Source organism: Macrobrachium nipponense, chromosome 4 (genome assembly GCF_015104395.2).
Source record: "Macrobrachium nipponense isolate FS-2020 chromosome 4, ASM1510439v2, whole genome shotgun sequence".
NCBI classification, from domain to species: Eukaryota; Metazoa; Arthropoda; class Malacostraca; order Decapoda; family Palaemonidae; genus Macrobrachium; species Macrobrachium nipponense.
Window position 1 is genome coordinate 34,426,818 of NC_061100.1, and position 17,500 is coordinate 34,444,317.

Here is a 17,500-nt window from a genome sequence, read left to right on the forward strand (position 1 = left end):
TGATAAAATTCACATTGATGTTAGGGAGTGTCCAGAGTAAAATGAATACATCCACCCACACACACACACACACACAGCACACGCACACACACACACATATATATACATATATATATATATATATATATATATATATATATATATATATATATATATATATATATATCAACTGATTCACGCTACTATCGTCTCTTTGGTTATGTGAGTTAAGATCCAAAGTCGCATACACTAAGGAAGGGGGGGGGGGGGTGGTACCAGACTAATAGAGGTCAGAGGGGACAGGGAATTTTTTTTTTAAGGGGCGTCGCTTGTTAAAGGTCACGCCGTGTCGACGAACGACCGAATGAAGTCCTTACATAGGGAATTCGCAGTTCAGTTGTACCTATGTGCCATACCTACTGCCTGCTGGTATTTGGCTGACCCGGAAGTCGCTGGCATCATCACCAAACCCCTCCCCCAACCCCCCCTACCCCTATGGCTACACGAGGACACCCTCCAATAAGCCGGTCAGTCAACAATCAATCATTCAGTATCAACGCAGCTCTTGCTTCAGAAAGACGTCTTGTCATTCATTCTCCGCCCAAACCAGGCTTTTCTTTGTCTCGGCCCATTGCCAAGAACTACAGCTTTTCACCCTCAAACTAAACAAGGTAAATTTCACAAGGTAAATTTCATTAAAAAGGTCAATTTCAAATTTAAAAAGGTCAATTTCAACTAAAAAGGTCAATTTCAAAATGAAAAAGGTCAATTTCAAATAAAAAAGGTAAATGAAAGATTTTAAAAGCTCAATTTCAAATTTAAAAAGGCCAATTTCAAATTAAAACAGGTCACTTTCAAATTAAAAAAGATAAAAATCAAATTAAAAAAAGATTAGATTCAAATTAAAAAATGTGAAAATTAAATGAGAAAGATGGACTTCAAATTAAAAAATGTAAATTTCAAATTAAACATGATGAAAATCAAATAAAAAAATATAAAAATCAAATTAAAAAATAAAAATCAAATTAAAAAAAGATCAGATTCAAATATAAAAAGGTGAAAATCCTCAAATTGAAAAAAGATGACTTCGAATTAAAATAAACTAATTTCAAATTAAAAAGGGTCAATTTTGAATTTAAAAAGATAAAAATCAAACTAAAAAAAAGATCAGCTTCAAATTAAAAAAGGTGAAAATCAAATTAAAAAGATGGACTTCAAATTAAAACAAATCAACTTCAAATTAAAATAAATGTACCTCAATACAAAAAAAGTTTTCTAATTGTTTTACATGTGCAAAAAGCAAAAAAGCATAGCCTGATTTTGTAATAACGATGGAATTCTATGCATGTCGACAACTGCTCCTAGCCCATAGCAAACGCTGCCATACATTACTCTTCACAATCATAGTTTGGAGTTTTCGTTCACTAACTCTTGGATATCCAAATATAAATTCACCACGCAACGCACACACACACTCACTCATAATATATATATATATATATAGATATATATATATATATATATAATATATATATGATGTGTGTGAGGTTTGTTGCGCGTGATTTACATATGCATACTTCAACAGTAGAGAACGAAAACTCCGACATGCATAGAATTCCATCAATACAATCATTTACGTACTTGGGCGTACAATTTGAATCATAATGACGGCATAATCCGGATAAAAAGAAAATTTTATGCCGAGTTCACCATGATTTTGAGGAAATTTTATTTTACAGATAAAGAAGTATAGATATTTCTGTTTAAACAATTCTGTCTACAGATGTATGGGTGCGAAATGTGGTTTGGTGGTTCCTGCTTCTAAGAACTTATACAAAAGGTTTGGTGTGGGTTACCATAAGGCAGTCATAATGATTTTAAACTTCTCATGCCATGAGAACAACTATCATGCTTGTCAAGAGGAACAGATTTTAACTTTAAAGCATCTTTTGTTATTTAAATAAGTCTAAGATTTTGTCAGCCTTGCGGTTGCTAAGCAACCCATGTGATTTTATTCAGGTCTTTTGCTTTTGTCACATACCTTCGGTGTTCTTAAAGGAGTCTACGATCTTTTAAAGACATTTTATGATACAGATTCGTTATTATTCAATGATAAAGATGCTATTTTAGCAAGAGTTTGTTTCCTTCAAAACAATGAGAAGCAGGTGAGGGAATCTTATTGTGTATGTACCTAACACGGATACAGTAGCGACTTCTGTACTTTTCTTTTCTCATGAAGAAATAGATTAGATGGACGTTATGGACGAAAGGAAGCCAGCAGAAAGTTACTGTAATTAGTGAAGGTGAGATCTGCATCACAAGCTTGGTTTCTCCGTTAATGACTCCTGATCAATTTAATTCATTATTAGTAAAAAAAAACTTGTTATTATTATTGTTATTATTTTGGAAGGAGGCCATCTTCCAAATATAGGTTAAAGAGAATGGCTGTGTTTAGCGAATTAATTTTACATAAGAATTTCTCTATTCTTCCTTGTCATAAAATAAATTCGCTAAAAAGAACCATTCTTTTTAACAGGTTATAATAATAATAATAATAATAATAATAATAATAATAATAATAATAATTATTATTATTATTATTATTATTATTATTATATTCTAGCAGCAATTAACTAGCAAATGGATTTTGTGCATTAATATGTGGCCAAATTAATAATGATCGTCATAATGAAACGTAGAATAAAACCCCGTGGACGCACGTGTCCGCTGAACAGAACAGTCAGATAGAGAAATTATCCCAAACTCGTTCAGGTTAATAATAATAATGCTTGTAAGTGATATATTTATAATAGTTTAGTTGTAGTTTTCTGTAAAGTGAAATACTTGAAATAGTTTAGTTTTAGTCTTCTATAAAAGGATACTATTGAGATGGCTCTTTGTCTTGTCCGTCCGTCCTCAGATCTTGAGAACTATACTCTGTTTTTTTCCATCTGTCCACCAGCGTGAGGTGTTTGCGTATGGTAACACTGCCTCCCGGGCTGTAGATAGTTACATTCAGCTTACATTCAACAATAATAATAACCTTATTTCGAATATTAACGGTGTAATTCGCATACTGTAAATGATTAAAACACTTTTCAGTTGCAAATGTACACCCGGATATCCTTTTATTTACCTAAAACTTACACATAGCGTAACTATTTTAAGCCCGGGACGCAGTGTTACCATGCGAAAACACCACAGGCGAATGGACAGATGGAAAAAAACAGAGTATGTTGAGGCTAGAGGGCTGCAAATTGGTATGTTAGATCATTCACCCTCCAACCATCAAACAGAACAATTTGCAGCCCTCTAGCCTCAACATTTTTTCGTTTTTATATGTTTCAGTTTATCCATGATCGTGCGTCTGGCACCGCTACAGACGCAAACAACACGGGCCACCACCAGGCTGTGGCTGAACGTTTTATGGGCCACGGCTGAGAGTTTCATACAGTATTACATGCAGTACAGAAAACTCGATTGTTTACTTGTTTATTATCGTCATGAAGACTCATTTCTTAACTTTGGTAGAGATTACACACAGGCTTCTGTTCTCTGGCGAGAGGAGAACATTGGAGAAGAGGAATTTCAAAAGAAAGAGGCAGAAAGGGAATGAACAGAAAGTAGACTGCAAATACAACAACAACAACAACAAAAATGCAAGTGGAGCTGAAGGGCCTCTGCTAATAGTCCAGTAATTAAAGAGCTGAGGTTGGAAAAAATTACTTTATCTTGTTTCTCAACTGATTTTGACAGTAAATGAGGTTTGATAGCCATGATAAAAAAAAAAAATTACTCTGATCTGCTCACTGCTAATGCCCTAAATTGGCCCTAATCCAAGATGGCCGCCATCGCCAATTTTTAATGCCAAAAATTAAACATCTTCCTAGCTAATAGTGCTATAAATGCAAACAAGGTATGTAATTCTATGTTTTGGGGGCCAGGAAATTCATCTAGAGCATTTTCAATAAGATTGTGAAGATTTTAGAGCTTGATCGTGACCACATTCCTTAATTGCATTCCCAAATTTAATATCGAGGGAGTCGAATCATCCAAAAGCTCTGCTTCACTGTTCACTACAGCATTGGTGCAGGTAATTAAAAATCCCTTGCAGTGACCACAAGCCAGGGTGCACAAAAGTCCTTTTGTGTTAGAGAAACAAGTATTTTTGTCAAACTTGCCGTGACATTTGACTAGTTTCAACAAAGATGCTGGAGCAGCATCCCTCTGCATCCTCATTGGTTTTTTCTCTAAATTCTGGTCTTTATGGATAAACTAACCCCACTTTATTGGATCAAGATGAGTGCCTTATCATGTCTGTACCTAGAGGTAAACTGTAACTGTGGTACTTGGCTGCATCACAGGTGGGTGGAAGAGATTCAGGAGGCAGATAGACCGACTTGGACGCTACCATGCTACTGAAGCTAGCTGCTCTTTCAAACTCAAGGCCATTTCCAGACTCACAGTTGTATAAGATTTCTAGAGCAGCTTCCCATGCTTGTTGACATCATCATGACACTGATTTCTTTTCATGAATAATTGGGCATGAACCTTGAGCTGATAGCATTTGCTCATTGCCATGACCTTTCCCATGCCGTATGGGCTTGATGTTGTATCACACCCTGTGATTGCATGTAGGAACAGCAATGATACAGTAAGGTCAGGAGTTAGACGATCTTGCAGGATCCGGATGTTGAGGATTTTGCTGGTTATCTGCAAGAAGACATTGTGATGTCTAGGACTTAGATTTGGCAGGAGCAGGGCCAGCATGTTGGTGTCATCCCCTATAACTATCACTGATCTTTTGGCCATAGCACATGCTGTTGACACAATGTCGTAGTCGGCATCACCCGCACTGAGTTGGACCTCAACTCCAGCTATTTTCAGCTCATTACCAATGAAGTACAGAAATGTTTGTTTGTTCCTGGGGTTTGCAAGGAAAGTCTTCTTAGTGGTCAGCTGCATTTCTGGCTTAAAGTTAACGTCTGCTCTGATGTTTAAGCTAGAACGTCTCAGGTGTGCTTCATCCTTGGTAGAGGGACCTCTTCCATAGCCATCAAATATGACAACAGCATGTCTGTAGTGATAAAGTGTATACCACACATACAAACTAGACAGACTGGCATATGTTGTCTGGTTGGCCCATGGAAATCGTTGCAAGAGTGAGCCACCATCAAGGACATACACCACATCACTTGGACATTGATTTACTACAGAGGATGGTACCTTCTTTACCAGCCCTGTCTGGAGACTGGCCTTGTCTGGAAGATGCATAAGGAGACTGGTATCGAACAGAGCTGTGGGATAAGGTAACTCACATGTAAACAAGGTTTCTGTGTCAAGCGTTCCAGTTCCTGCCACAACAAGGCGCCAAAGTGCTGGAAAAACTGTTTCTTGTCAATCTCCAGGAGCTGTTCTCCTCCGGCTGAAACGTAAGTTGAGGCAGCAAGTGTAGTAACCTGATATCTCTTGCAGAGCTTGTCCTCTGCTACCGATTTGCCCTGCATAGATTTCAATATGGTGTGACCAACTGATTTTGCTTTTCCCACATTAACAGACTTTTCAGATATGACCCCCAGATGAGAGACTGTAGGCCCTTCGAAACCTTGGAGATGGGTTTTCGTCCAGAGCAGTACTCCAGGATAGTATGCACATACTTGGCATCTCTGGTCATCCTAACAACTGACCTGTCCTTGTGGATCTCTGCTTCCTTGATGTATTGAAGACTGGTCACGTCTCTCATGGCTCTATTGACTTGTCCACATGCTGGACTGGACAGTAACCATACCAGACTTGTCGACTCTTCAAACCCTCAACCTCTAGTCAGACCACCAACCACCTTAATTTACCTGTTACCGTTGTCCATAATATACTCCAACATGGAGCGCACACAAGTAGGGTCAGATGGAGTGAGGTCAATCATGGGCAGGATTATGTCAGAGCTTTTTCCAGGATGTGAGATGTTGTGACGTAGCATCTGCATGTACCCTGACTACATAGTTTGTGGTTTTGGAAAGTAAAAGAATATTGTCCACATCAAATCGAGGATGTCATTATGTATGTCTCATTGAAACACCTTAGCATTGGTATACATAATTTGGAAAGACCTGTTTTTGAATTTCTCTATTCAACCAGATTCACTTGAGATAATTGCTTGATGTCCACCTTGCATGGTGGGATTTTTCTGGTGCTCTTGACAGCCATTTGGCTCATTACATAAACTGACCCATGGTCATTTAAGGTTCTGGAGGCGTGGTCAACATTGTCTGCTTGGTACTGGAGGAAAGAGCCAGCAATTCCTTCTGGGAGATCAACACCTTGCACTGCTGCAGAATTGCATTGTTTGCTTCTGTGTATGAAGAGCAAGAAGTCAAGTTTGCTGATCATGTCAACCAGATCCCGGTGACCATACTTGTGTTCGAGTGTCACACTGAGACCAACTTGCAGGGGTGGGAGAACTGAGCAAGGACATGTGGATTGCATGATAGCCTGACCAATTGAGGCCAGATGCAACTTTGCATTTCTGCTCTTGATAATGCTACTTAGGAGAAGTAGCTATGAATAAGGGAGGTATGCAACATTTGAATCAACAGAACACATGTCTTCTGAAGTTGGGTACTCCTCATTATGAAGTTCTATAGATTTTATCTCTGTTCTTATGAATTCCCCAAATGTTTCAGTAAGTCTGTCCATAACAGAGTTCTTTCAATTCACTTGCTCTATCATGTGGTTCTTGCATAACAGTTTTAACATTAGACTTCAGAGTAACGATATTAGGACATTGTCTGATGGTGGTAATTGATAACCTTGCACCATAGTGCTTCTCCAGCTCTTGCTTCAGTTGCATGGGAGTGTACACTTCCTCCTCAGTCAGGCCACTCTCTCTCATTATTAACTTGGTGCAAGTCTTGCAGTGTGGTGGTCTAATTATCGTTGTTTTCAGAAAATCAAAACTGGATGCAAAGGTTGTGTCGGTGGAACCTCTGTAGCCTGTGTAATTTGTGTTGTGTGTACTGACAGTGGATTGTGTGTGTTATAATAATAAGTAAGATAAACAAAGTGGTGTTTAACTTGCCCAGAGTTCCATCATAAGTATCCATGCCATATACTCCTGAGAGACTGGAAAAATGAAAGGAATTGAATTAATCTGATTATAGAATCTGCAGAAGTCCAGTGTGTAAATAATCTATAATATAACAATAAGTTCCTAAGAAAAGAAAAACTCAACAACAAAGCAATATACATGAAGATTGCCCCATATAACAATAAATAACCTTAACAAATACAAACCAAGGCTACCGAAGAAAAGACTGACTAATAAGAAAGAGAAGAGAAAAGAGAAGGAAAAAAAAGAACATATATAGCAATTGTCTGATGGTGGTAACTGATACCTTGCACCAAAGTGGTTCTCCAGCTCTTGCTTCAGTTGCTTGGGAGTGTACACTTCCTCCTCAGTCAGGCCACTCTCTCTCATTATAACTTGGTGCAAGTCTTGCAGTGTGATGGTCTCGTTATCGTTGCTTTCAGTAAATCAATTGCATATTAAACAGCATCAGGTTTGGATATGTTTCTAGGTCGACCAACTTTTCTTCTCTTGCTGAAAGATTTGTACTCGTTGGATGCAAATCCTGGAGGAGCCTTTCCCTTCATAAACAGATCCTTGCACGTGTGATGGTATAGAGCCTCCTCAGCTGTAGATCATTCATCATAGAAAGACACGATTTGACTTTCAAGGCCCAATCATCTTCCCTGATGTGACAGTGACTAATGATATTCTTTTGGAATCCTAAAGTCATACCATGACTGTATCTGTTGCTAGCTTTAGTAATATTTTTCTTTGCCAGAGACATTTCAACAAGCACTCCACAGAAGAGGCAGTGGGGTTTGAAGTCGAAGACATTTTCCTCTTCTGAACTCAGGTTGGCACTTAACAACTTGATGGTTTTGGGATTTGTGTGCCAACTCCTGCACAAGGATATCATGTCTTTTTTTTTTAAAGACCACATCTGGAACATCTAAGTTTCTCTCTTTGTTTGCTTTCTTAATACCAGCACGCCCTTTCTCCGTTAGTTTGACATACACTTTGGACTTATCTAGATTAATCACTTACCCAGAAATGACACAGGCCATATCTGTTCAGTCTTAGTTTATCGACCCACACTACAATCATGCAATTATTCCATGCACATGCAACCTGTACAAATGAAATGAAATTCAAACATTATCAACCTACAAACGTTGCAAATAACATAGGTGAAAACATGCTGTAGATTATAAATAAGGCAAAAGTAAAATCATTATTTAATTGTCATTTACACAGAAAATTACGAGGATGATTGTAATTATCTGAAAATAAGTCGCATACAGGTAAATATTACCATGCTAAATGAATTCCTTGACCTGAAAAATATAGGATTAGACACTTTGTTTGGATTTATAGCTTTAATAGTCTTGAATTAGGGCAATTTTGGGGCACTAGCAGTAGGCAGATCAGGGTATATTTTCTATCCTGAGTAATAGACCTAATTTTCTGTTGAATCCAGTTAAAAAAACAAAATAAAGCAATTTCTTCCAACCTAACCATATTTTTTCACTTTAATTACTGGACTATAAGAACGGTTCGTACCGTCGAGGGTGTCGTGCAAGGATGTACGTTCGAGTGTCTGGTTATAAATAGCTAAGAAAAAAACTGCCTCAGATTACGAACTGAAGTATAATCGATTAAATAACGGAGACGACTATTCAACTGGCGTCAAATGATTCAAACTGACGTCGAAACTGCTTTGGCGATCGATGCCGAAGAAGAAGGCGGAAAGAAAGTCGGAAAGAAAGGCAGAAAGATAGTCAAAGAAAAAATTCTTTAGGGTTCCTTATTCTTCTCCTTTCACTTCCCGAGTCAAGATATGGTTTAGGATGAAAGAAATTTTCAACAAGTACAAGGATTTTGAACAACCTGTCTCAATACAAGTGCAAGTGTGTGTCTCTGTATTAAGATGTGTCAGTATGATGATGTATTGTTGTTAAACGTTATCAAACTGAAAGCGTGTTGAGCTTTTTTTTTTTTTTTTTTTTTTTTTTTGCACAGCGTCAATTTCTTTTTCAACAAACCACAACGCAAAATCCACTTACGAATTTCAGAGCGTTTCTCGATATTAATTATTTTTCTCAAATTGTGTCAAAGTTCAAGACACAAAGGCCGACTTCATCCTTCGTTTTTTCATCTCTTTGTAAACGAGATCGAAAGTGCCATTGGGAAAAGAAGTTCTCTTCGAAATCGTCAAGAGAGAAAATAATATACCTTAGTGAAAGTTGAAGTTTTATTGTAATTTCTCTTTCCAAGAACCTTCCAAATAATGAAACAGCACAGCAAAGAGGGAAATCTTTCAATTCTTCTAAGAACTTAATCATTTTCTCTCGTATCTTTTATTTGTTTTCATCATTTGATCAAAATTTATCTTGATGATTTTTTTGCCCACAGATGTGGGACCCTTAATATGGTTCATATTAATCACATTATAATTCACAAATAATAGTTAATAAACAAACACTCACATATACACACCACACCAGGGTTGGTGATTTTTAATTTTTTCGTTTTTTTAATAGAAAAATTTAAAAATAAGTTAATTATTAGTTTTTTTGTTTGATTTTTTATTTATTTGTTTTTAGATTTGTTATATGTTTTTTATCTTTTTTTTCTCAAAATGTATTTCATGACAAAAACCATACAGGCTGCTGAATATGTATTGCCAATTTCATGACATGACATAACTATTCAGCCCAGATTCCTGATACATACTTGTTCAAGACCTGTCTGCTTAGTAATACATGTACCCTTGTGTTGGTTAAGGTAGAGTTTCCAGATAGCATTTTTTTTTTTTTACTGATTATTACCTTATTTATCAAACAGAAATATCTGTATCATTATTCAGATGATGCCTTGTTTACACTTTACAGTGAATTACCTGGGTTTTTGAAATATTGACTGCCACGTTAGAGCAAATTGCGGAGATTAAAAATAAAAAAGCTAGTTGCCAACTCCTACAAAAATCTGAGTTTGCTAAGCCTTGGCTGTTTTGGTTGGAGCCAGATCAGAACATTGTACTTAAAACTATTTTTTCTTTTACATGTTAAGTGTTGGAGTAGAGAGAATTTTCTTCCTTTGGCCTTGTTCAGTCTGAAAACAGAAACAGGTTAGGGACAGAAAAGGCTGCAAAGCGTTGGTTTAAGGTTAGTTCTAAAATTTCATGTTTAATGTTAAAATTTTATTTTAAAAAATATCCACAAAGTAATTTTAGTTTAGTTTGAAGCAAGCAGATGATAGATTTTAACTTAAATTTTTTTATTACTATTGATTTTTTTCAGTTTCCAGTTCTGGCCTAAAGTTTGTACTTGCAATTTTTTCATATCAAAATAAATAGATGCAGCACAGTTATGCTTAAGTTTTTGTTAACCTCCAAACCATGTTTTTCAATTTGTTTGCTTTCAAATAAAAGAAAATTTAAAAATTAAAAAATTTAAAGTCATGATTTTTAATTGAAAAAATCATTAAATTAATCACCGGCTTAATCATTGCCAACCCTTTACCACACACACAGACACACACACACACACACACACACACACACATATATATATATATATATATATATATATATAGATATATATATATATATATATCAATTCAGCTACAAATGTCCTTTAATATCTAAATTCACTTTACCTCCCAAATGATATATTTTTCATATATGTACCGAAGGGGAATTTTTAAGTTGATAATAATTTCGTCCCCCCATGGGATCGAACCACCCAGATCGAGGGTGATTTGTAAGGTCAGAATCGATATGAACTTATAGCGTCTCTGTTGGCTGATTGGATAGCGTCACTGACTGTCCTGATTTCGTCCCCGTCCACCTGGACGGTGGTTCGATCCCATGGGGGGACGAAATTATTATCAACTTAAAAATTACCCCTTTCGGTACATATATGAAAATATATCATTTGGGGGGTAAAGTGAACTTAGATATTAAAGGACATTTGTAGCTTGAATTTATATATAAATGGATCACGGTTCGATGTAATAATTATTCATAACAAAAGGCTACGCGCTGTCAAACGCTCGAATTGGCCAACATGGTAGACGGGGTTTCATATCGATTCTAATTACGAAAGCACCCAGATCGAGGGTGATTTGTAAGGTCAGAATCGATATGAACTTATAGCGTCTCTGTTGGATGATTGGATAGGCGGTCACTGACTGTTCCTGATTTCGTCACCGTCCACCTGGACGGTGGTTCGATCCCATGGGGGCACGCAAATTATTATCAACTTAAAAATTCACCCTTACGGCTACATATATGAAACAAAATATATCATTTGGGAGGTAAAGTGAATTTAGATATTAAAGGACATTTGTAGCTTGAATTGATATATAAATGGATCACGGTTCGATGTGATAGTTATTCATAACAAAAGGCTACGTGCTGTCAAACGCTCGAATTGGCCAACATGGTAGACGGGGTTTCATATCGATTCTAATTACGAAAGCACCCAGATCGAGGGTGATTTGTAAGGTCAGAATCGATATGAACTTATAGCGTCTCTGTTGGCTGATTGGATAGCGTCACTGACTGTCCTGATTTCGTCCCCGTCCACCTGGACGGTGGTTCGATCCCATGGGGGGACGAAATTATTATCAACTTAAAAATTCCCCTCGGTACATATATGAAAATATATCATTATTTGGGAGGTAAAGTGAATTTAGATATTAAAGGACATTTGTAGCTTGAATTGATATATAAATGGATCACGGTTCGATGTGATAGTTATTCATAACAAAAGGCTACGTGCTGTCAAACGCTCGAATTGGCCAACATGGTAGACGGGTTCATATCGATTCTAATTACGAAAGCACCCAGATCGAGGGTGATTTGTAAGGTTCAGAACTGACTGTTTCATGGGGGGGAATTTTTTTTTTTCCCGTTCTTATTACCGGGAGCCCACGCAATCGGAAAGGTTTGTTGGGATGTTGAAAGGTCAAATCGAAAAAATATTGGAACTTATAGCGGTTTTCTCGTTGGCTGATTTGGAATAACGTCACTGACTGTCCTGATTTCGTCCCCGTCCACCTGGACGGTGGTTCGATTCCATGGGGGGACGAAATTATTATCAACTTAAAAATTCCCCTTCGGTACATATATGAAAATATATCATTTGGGAGGTAAAGTGAATTTAGATATGAGAGAGGAGAGAGAGAGAGAGAGAGAGAGAGAGAGAGAGAGAGAGAGAGAGAGAGAGCATAAGGTTAATGAAATCCAATATTTCACAATAATAAATTCAAATGGAAAGATAATATCCTAAAATAATGCAGTCCTGGGTGGACGGCCTTAACGTTTTGAGAATCTGCTGAACGACACAAATGTAGAATTGATGTTTAATTCTGAGAAGAAGTGTAGAAGTTTCTGTTGAGGACGTAACGAGGGCATCCGAGAGGCTGAGAAGTGAAATAACACTGCTTCATGAGATTAGACCACAGAAGCTGCAGTGCAATGGAGAAAGGGTGGGAGAGTGGCTGACTGGGATCCGCAAGGAATGTCTGGCTGAGGTCAAATCTAGACCCCACCATGACTGAGCATACCAGGGAAGGTAGTCTATGGAAGGTGTAAAGGAAGATTTTAATTGAGAGGCGAGGCAGATGTAGGGTTGTGAAACGAAAAAAACAAGTGTTTTTTTCAGAAAACAAAACCGTTTTTTTTTTTCTTGAAAAAAACAGAGCCTGAAATAAAGTCAAATTAGTTTTTATTCAATTTTCTAAATTTTTTCACATTCTGTTACTTCCTAAGCCACACACAATGTCTGACTGTACTTATATTATCCATAATATACATATACAATTATTCCCTGTAATTTATTATTTTTTAAAATGATTACATGTACTAGATCTTCTTGTTTGGCTAGGGGAATAGGATACCGTACTGTCCGTACATACCACATTCATTCATGCTAATGTTGTTCTGACAAAGATACTCTAAGCTTGGGTAACAAGGCAATTTAGCACTAGAAAGAAAAATCTGTGTGAAAATAGAAATTATGATATTAGAAAAATTCACCTCAACCATATGAGATTGAGTTTTATGAGTACCATGAATTAGTGTTGTAATCATATTAACATTCCACATTTGATCATTAGTATATTCAATTATCAAACATGTTCTAATGCAATCTCTCAATCATATCTTAAACCCATATTAGAAGCTAAATCTAAAGATTTTCAATGCATGAAGAGTTCAAGATAGGAAGAGAGGTAAGAAAACCGTATGAAGGGCAATAGCTCCTTACAAATATGTATAGTACATGTACTTTTAGGTATTAAACATGTTAAACTGTTACCTGTATGGAACTCGTATCAATGAGATAGGTTCCAGAACCAAGGTAAATGTGCATTACATTTACATATCAGCATATAGTTAAAACATGAAGTAATGGTAAGTTATTTCTTGTAACTTGGGTGCATTAGGAATTTAAGACGAGCAGAGAAGTTAAGTATATCTTAGTACCAGACCACTGAGCTGATTAACAGCTCTCCTAGGGCTGGCCCGATGGATTAGATATTCTTACGTGGCTAGGAACCAATTGGTCACCTAGCAACAGGACCTACAGCTTATTGTGAGATCCGAACCACTATATCGAGAAATCAATTTCTATCACCAGAAATAAATTCCTCTGTAACATCATATTTAAATAATTTATGAAATGAAAACCAGTTGGAAAAATCATGACCAGAAGATTTCAAACTTACTGTACATACGTAGGGGGCTCCCCAGCCTCATGGCATTTTGGTATGCTATAATGCTCCCTTCACTGTCTGCATTATTTAATGTTATTCTTTGCTTTATCCACTCAATTACAGGGTTAAGAAGTATCCTACACATTTCATCAGTATTGTATTGAAGCTGAAAATGTTCTACACCTTGCACCATACATAGATATATGTAATTATCCCACTTTGTTTGAAATGTGATCTTGACCCACTTTCGTTTCGAACATGTTGGTTTCATCCACTCACAAATGGTGCCACAACTTTCAAAAGTGGCTACTGGAATGATAAATTTCCCCCACCCAGTGCCTCGGTTAAACGGTCATACAGTCGCCACTCGCATATCCATTCCTCTGATCGCAACCATCTATCAACAGATAGGGTAACATCAGCGATGCCATAAACAGCATACCTAATAATAAATCGCCCGGCTGTGATGGTCTTCCCGCAGAGGCTTTCAAATTCTGCCATCCGATAATTTACATTTTGCTAGCAGCCTTATTCAATGCGTGCATAATTCACCAGTTTCTTCCAGACTCCCTACTCTTAGTTCACTTGATACCATTAATCAAAAACAAGCTAAAGGATGCAGCTGACCCTGGCAACTACCGGCCAATTGCAATCACAACGATTGCATCGAAGATACTTGAGTCGGTTCTTCTTGTGAGACATCTCCCCTTTCTACACACCACTGACAACCAGTTCGGGTTTAAAGCAAACCACTCAACCGACACCTGCATCTACATACTGAAAGAATTGCTGAACTACTACCTATCATCAGCATCTCCGGTTTTCCTGTGTTTCGTAGATGTGAGAAAAGCATTTGACAGAGTAAACTACCTGAAGCTATTCCTGAAGCTGCATAAAAGGGGCACACCCCTATATCTAATTGGCATTTTACACTGCTGGTTCTCCACACAGCAATTCTGTGTCAAATGGGGCAACGTATAATCGACACCTTCGGCTCCCTAAACGGGCTTCAGGGGGGGGGGGGGGGGGGGGGCAAGGGGGCAATTCTCTCTCATACCTGTTTTTTACTACGTAACACAGATGCCTTGATGTCAAACTGAAACTCACTCCCAATCGGATGCACTGGTCAATGAAACAACTATAAACAACCTCTGTTACGCCGACGATATGGTTCTGATTCCCTTCCCCACCAGTGCAATGGCCTCCAACAGACTCAATCGGACCACTTGCCCGCCAATATGCAGAGGAATTTGATATAATCTCAAAACCGAAACCAAGACCCAGTGCATGTCGCTTCACCCGAGATCGCTTAAGCATATTGCAGAACCACAAATTTTCCTCGGAAAACAAACCATCGGCTGGAAATTTGTGCGCGAATTTCCGTATTTGGGTCACATTATTACCGACGACCTAAAAGATACGGCAGACATTGAACAGAGGCGTCGTAAAACTATGTGCAACTGGCAAACCTGATTGCAAGGAGGTTTGCCTTCTGTCACCGAGACGTGCAAACTGCTGCTCTCCGCTCGTACTGTTACAGTATCTATGGGTGTTCCTTTGGGCGAAAAACTTATACCGAGAGACCCATGAGACAATAATCACTGTTGTGCACAATGACATTGCTGAGGACCCGCCTCACAAACACTCCACGCTCCCCACTCCGCCACACAGAGTTCTTAGAAAAACAACCTGGACAATTTAAAAATTTCAAAAATATTGTAAGGCGAACAAGTCCAGCCTGGTAAACCCGAGTGAGAAACAGCGGCAACTCGCTCATACAAAGCATCCTAAGGAGTGAAGCAAGAAGAAGATCTAAATTGTGGGGAAAGATGGGAAAAATGAGGCCTTTGTCCCCTAAAGGACTTAATCTCTGTATTAGCAAGATTTCATCTGCAGATTTTGTCATTATTATATTATGCTGAAATTTTATTTTTTCATTATTTCTGCGTTTACTATCAAGTAAAGTTATATATATATATATAGATATCATATATATATAAATATATATGTATATTATATAATATACATTATATATTAAATATATGGTTAAAGATATATATGATGTATATATATATATATATATATGATATATATATATATATATATATATATATATACATTCAATTTATGTTATTTAGCCCTCTGGACCAGACTACTGTAACCACCTAAGGTCTCTAGTGAAATTTAAGCTATAAATTTGTGCACTAACTGTTACAAACTCTCAATGCATTTTTTTCTCACCAATATTATTACTATTACCAGTATTATGATTACTATCTTTTATGCTACCTCAGCTATTTTTTGTGAAAAGTGCGATTACTAACTTTTCTATCAGGTTTGACTCATATATCTAGATTGTGTATGTTACTGTGTATTTTGTATGTCATTTGTATATGGTCTTGGGACCAAAACGAAATAAAGGATATTACTTATTATTTATTATTATTATTTGACATTTAGATGAAAAAAACTTCATCGAAACCTTCTAATCCACAGGGACATCACATTAGCAGAAGCTCCCCCTTTACAAAAAAGAAAAAAAAGCCGTCATCATCATGAGCTCCTCTGCATGAAGCTTAAAGGATAAATCTTCACTCCAGGATTATCTTCAGAAGACTCGATGAAGATTTAGGTTCACGAACTAGATCACCCTCAGGCAATGATACTGATTCAGACTAAAATGTTTAACCTTTTTGAGAGGAAATTTCATTAATAATTCTGGGCAAAGTTAATGTTTTGTTTCAATGTAAACTGCCCTGTACCATCTTTTTAAGTTTTGTGAAAGAGATGCAGGCTCAGCGTTTTCTTCTTTTTTTATCAATTAATTGAAAAAGTTATCAGTATTGGCGAAAATGAAATATTTTTAAAGTTTATTTAGTTTATTTTATTGGCAGTGATTTCAAAGAGCATTTTCAGTAAGTGTTTTTTCTTTTTCGTAAGAAATGTATACAGTATATGATTCTTTTCATGACTGAAGCATCTAATGAAGGTCTGCTTTTGTTCTTTATAGCTTATTATAAAATAAATGACATCCATAAAAATTTAAAAGCTTAGAGGAAAACTTTTTATGAGTGGATACCTTTATTCTAAATGCTTTCATGTTCAGATTTCATTTGAATGACAAAAATTATCATTTTTTATGTTACGCCCTGCAGTATCTATTATATAATGATCAAAATTGATCTATAAAACTTATCTCTTTGTGCTGTAAACTTCAAGAGCATTTTTTTTATTTAGTTTTCTTCATTAATTTCATAGGACTATTCCATTGTTTCACATTTTGATCTCCAAAGAAAAGTTGTTTTTCATTAAAAGTCAGCAATAAAGGAAAGCAAATATCATCATATCAAATAGCTAGCAAAAACTACATATATTTTGAAACTGTAAGAGAAATTCTTTAGTACTCTCTATAATATCATGTTCTAATTATCAACTACGAGGCATTTTTACCCTTAATGTCATTAATTTAATGATTCCTCTAATCTCGAAGGAAGGTGTAAGTCTTAAAAAAAATTATATATGGCCACATTAAGCTATTAGCAGGATCACCAGAAAGGTCCAGAAACATGAAAAATTGGGAGAAAAAGGAAAAAAACCGAAAAAACGGAAAAAAAACACGGAAATGAACAAAAAGGTGTGTTTTTTTTCACAACCAAGGCAGATGTCAGAAGGACCGCTAATTAAGGAAAAACAGTGCAGTGTGGGGTTTACACCAGTATAGGAGCGCATTTGGTT